This window comes from Salmo salar, chromosome 10, assembly GCF_965601325.2.
Source record: "Salmo salar chromosome 10, fSalSal1, whole genome shotgun sequence".
In the NCBI taxonomy this organism is placed as follows: Eukaryota; Metazoa; Chordata; class Actinopteri; order Salmoniformes; family Salmonidae; genus Salmo; species Salmo salar.
Genome location: NC_138300.1, coordinates 89,072,765 through 89,077,422, shown reverse-complemented (window position 1 = coordinate 89,077,422; position 4,658 = coordinate 89,072,765). Strand labels below are relative to the sequence as shown.

The following is a 4,658-nucleotide window of genomic DNA, read 5'->3' as shown; positions in this document are numbered from 1 at the left end:
TTCCATGTAAATAGTGATTCTTTTTTTATCTGAACATACCTCTAGATGGCAATACAATTTCACAACAGGAGGTTATATTGTGAATCAGTAGGGAAAATTAACTGGGTGCCTTCATTTGAAATATTTACGTAGTGTATTCTCTTACCCGAATGGACCCAATGACAACTAGACCCGACCCATACCCTAGACCAGACTGGACCCAAGTGACAGAAAAAATTGTTTTATCAGCCAAGTTGCTCTTCTGGTTAACGAATAGTTCTATTTCTTTATATGATGGAAACAGCAGAGCTGTGGTCGGGTCCGCTCAGTTCTATCAGCTGTAGTTACATAAACCCAGGACTTGATGACAATCAAACAGGACCTGACCCAATGGAAAAGTTACAATTTTGGACCTGGACAATTTTCTGTAGCTTTCTTAAGATGAATGCACCAACTGTAAGTTGCTCTAGTTAAGAGCATCTGCTAAATGACTAAAATGTAAATGTTTTACATACAGATCGCATATTACTGTGTTGACTTATAAAATATTGATGCCACATGAATCATTTGTACAGTTCTTTATTAAAAATGTCATTTTTTTGGTACATTTGACTGTGTAAAACCTAGCAGTACTAATTTCTCTGCGAGTGAGAATGATATATTATCAGGACTCAGGATAAGACCCAGATGCAGACAGTTCGAATCACAGATGTTTATCACAAAACGGGGCAGGCAAACGACAGGTCTGGGGACGGTCAACACACTGGTAGGCTTGACAAGACGATCTGGCAATAGACAGAAAACACAGGTATAAATGCACAGGGGATATTGGGGAAAATGGGCGACACCTGGAGCGGGGTGGAGACAAGCATAAGAGGGGTGAAACAGATCAGGGTGTGACATGTATAGCATTTTGCAAAAAAACATTATTTGTCTCTGAAATGAAAGCATCAAGTGATAGATTTTAAACAAATACTGTCATTGAACACGCCAATGATTAGATAGTGAAAAAACGAATCTCTTCCATAAGTTCTTTAAACAAGAAAAGCTAATTTACCAACATTTCTGAAAATGGATACATTATCGAGTTTTGGAACTACCAAACATTAGGAACACCTTCCTAATATTCCTAATATTGAGTTGCACCCCCCCCCCCCCCCCTCGAACCACTAGCGGTTCGGGGGGGGGGGGGGGGGCAGTGCTCCTGTGTCAACAATTTTGGACCCCCTTGTGGCCCCCTTAATGTGGAGTATGAAATAATTTTTACATAACTAATTTTTGCTATCTTTCTTTTTTTACATCCGTTATTTGACAATGGCAACGATGATGATTATGAACATGGTCTTTTGCCTGTTAATGCCTGCTAATGCAGTGAAGAAAATGATATGACAACAATAACGTCTAATGTAACTGGCCCCTCTAACAGTACAACTGGCCCCAGCTTGGCGCCCCCAGTTGAAATGGTCTAGAACCGCCACTGCTCAGAACATCGTCATTTCGTCGGTTTATGGACTCAACAAGTTGTCCAACGCATTCCACACGAATGCTGGCCCATGTTGACTCCAATACTTCCCACAGTTGTGTCAAGTCGGCTGGATGTCCTTTGGGTGGTGGAACATTCTGAATACACAAGGGAAACTGTTGAGCGTGAAAAACCCAGCAGCGTTGCAGTTCTTGACACACCGCCAGGCACCTACTACCATACCCCGTTCAAAAGCACTCAAATATTTTGTCTTGCCCGTTCACCCTCTGAATGGCACAATCCATGTCTCAATTGTCACAAGGTTTAGAAATCCTTTTTTAACCTTTCTCCTCCCCTTCATCTACACTGATTGAAGTGGATTTAACAAGTGACACCAATAAGGGATCATAGCTTTCACCTGGATTCACCTGGTCAGTCTATTTCATGGAAAGAGCATGTTTTGTATCGTCAGTGCATACATTTGACTAAATGTGTAAAACAAATGTAATATATGCTTATTTTGGGGAATTAAAAACAAAAACGTGTGTTACAAATGGTTAAGGAAAGAAAATGTGCTACTGCTTGTGCTTTACATATTTTTAAAGATAAAATATGTTGGGGCTTTTTGGGGTTAACTTTAATGGAAACAGTAATGTACCCTAATATACTGTACTTATGTGTCAAACGCATTGGGCTATATAACATTCGGCCCTGATTAATGATTACACAATAATAGTCTATGTTAATAAAAGTATGTAGCTATTCCCGAACCAGAGCATTTATGTTCTCATTTTGCTGAAGGCAATTATCAACTGAATAGAGGGGAGCGCGTGTGATTGAGTCGGGTGGAGTTGCAATGCGCGACCACTTCAATCGCTCCACTACACCACTCGGCGAGAGACTGTCACAGACCAGAATGACCTCCCCTCGCGGCCAACCACAACAATTTGTATTCCCTTGATTATATGTTTTGGACATCATGAAAATAACGTCAATGTGTGCATAGAAAGAAAAGTGTTAAAGTTATCAAGAAAGAAGCGTTCTTCAGAGAAGAGTATTAGTAAAAAATCACATTTACCAAGGTAAGTGAATATTGGGGCACTTGTGTATTTTTATCCTATGCGATTTAACGATATTCATATATTATGTCTGGAAACATGTCAATTAAGTAAATGTCTCTTTTAATAAAATATGCAATGTGTTCCAATGTGTGCTGACTGAAATATTGTCAGTGTATTTATGGGATATTGATTGATTGTAATTTTAATGTTCAATGTACTGCTTCCTGAAATTGCAAACTGATGCAAATATTTATGGTGGCACACAGGATATGTCAGATGTTAATGTGAAAAGAAAGCACAAAGCTCAAGCTGTCAACCACAAGAGGAAACCGAGTCAGTTGTCTCTAGTTCTAAAGTAGAAATGTCAGTCTCCTCTGAGACTCATGTCTTTACTTCTCAGGTTCACTCTTATCTGTCTATTAAAAAGGGACATATACTCTCTCTTTCTGTATCTATCTTTGCTCCATATTTCTCTGGATTGACCTGTGCTCATCCCTTTTGTTGGTAGTTAAAATCTATTCTGAAATGTTTTGAATTTCCATTGTACGCAACCATCAAAATTCTCACCCACCCCCATAAGTATTCTCAAGTGACATTTGCTCTCACAGTAGATGAGATGATGCAGTCAGTCTAGTCCTTCAGCACTGAGATTAGTGAAGATGGGAATGCAATTTTCAGCTTGGGTTCACAATTGTCTTGATTGATAGTCATCTTGATAGATCTATGGGTATCTATATGTGTTGACTTAGCCTGGACCATTTGAAGATAATGTCCCTAGTTACTGGCCCAATACCCAATTTAATCTTTTTACCATCTGAATAAATGGTCTGAGAAAAGTTTTCCTGCTGATTAGAACAGCTCAAGGGGCACCCGAGGGGCACTTTATGTTTGCAGACAACCAGACCTGTATTTATCTGTGAGGTCACTTCCTTCTACCACACTGAACACAGAGAGGAGAACAACATGATACTGAGGGTGGTGACTTGGGTCTATAACTCTTTTAGGTAGCCTACTGTATTCAAATCAGTTTTCAGTGTGTGACGCACATGGCGAAATGTAAACTAATAGGTTAAAGTATCAAAGATTTTATTTGAACGTCAATACGCCTACAGTATGTGGCATTATTTATTTTAGAATTCAAGTCACTGAGACAGTTCTAGACTCTAGTCACTAATTCAGATCCTGTAGTCTTTCCCCATTTCCTACTATCCCACAAAGATGTGAACCGTACTTTGGCCAAAGCTTTGCCTTAGGTTTGGAGAATGTGTTAACTCCATAATGTTGGATGGACTGAGGGGCTGTTATCACCCTCTTTATTTTTGGTATGTATTGTATCGTCAGTGCATACATTTGACTAAATGTGTAAAACACATTGCTGATACCAAATCAACATTTAACTGTTTACATTATACCAGCAATTGAGAATATGATACTTTTGTACACTTGCGCAAATCCACCCATCAATGAAGATGCTTAGGTTGGAAGTGTATGATGATGCTGTACACTTCAGTATGCTCCCATTGTACACTTTTGCTTTGGTTGAATCAAATTATTTTATACCTTCATTTAACTAGGTAAGTCAGTTAAGTCAAATTCTTATTTTCAATGACAGCCTAGGAACAGCCTGTTCGGGGGTAGAACGACAGATTCGTACCTTGTCAGCTCGGGGGTTTGAACTTGCAACCTGTCAGTTACTAGCCCACCACTCTAACCACTAGGCTACCCTGCCGCTCCAAATATATTGATAATGGAAAGACCTTTCGATGGAACGAGCATCATAGAGAGCCTCATATATGACTTTTAGATGGAACGAGCGTCATAGAGAGCCTCATATATGACTTTTAGATGGAACGAGCGTCATAGAGAGCCTCATATATGACCTTTAGATGGAACGAGCGTCATAGAGAGCCTCATATATGACTTTTAGATGGAACGAGCGTCATAGAGAGCCTCATATATGACTTTTAGATGGAACGAGCGTCATAGAGAGCCTCATATATGACTTTTAGATGGAACGAGCGTCATAGAGAGCCTCATATATGACCTTTAGATGGAACGAGCGTCATAGAGAGCCTCATATATGACCTTTAGATGGAACGAGCATCATAGAGAGCCTCATATATGACTTTTAGATGGAACGAGCGTCATAGAGAGCC

At 39.7% G+C, this 4,658-nt stretch overlaps 1 protein-coding gene across 1 annotated transcript in view; it reads left to right on the top strand.

The window, feature by feature from the left end:
* The first annotated feature begins 2,337 nt into the window (after positions 1–2,337).
* LOC106560852 (copine-2) overlaps positions 2,338–4,658 on the top strand; it is a 29,388-nt gene continuing 27,067 nt past the window's right edge. The window contains exon 1 of the mRNA XM_014124226.3: positions 2,338–2,523. The gene's annotated coding sequence lies outside the window, so the exon portion shown is untranslated. The remainder of the gene's footprint in view (positions 2,524–4,658) is intronic.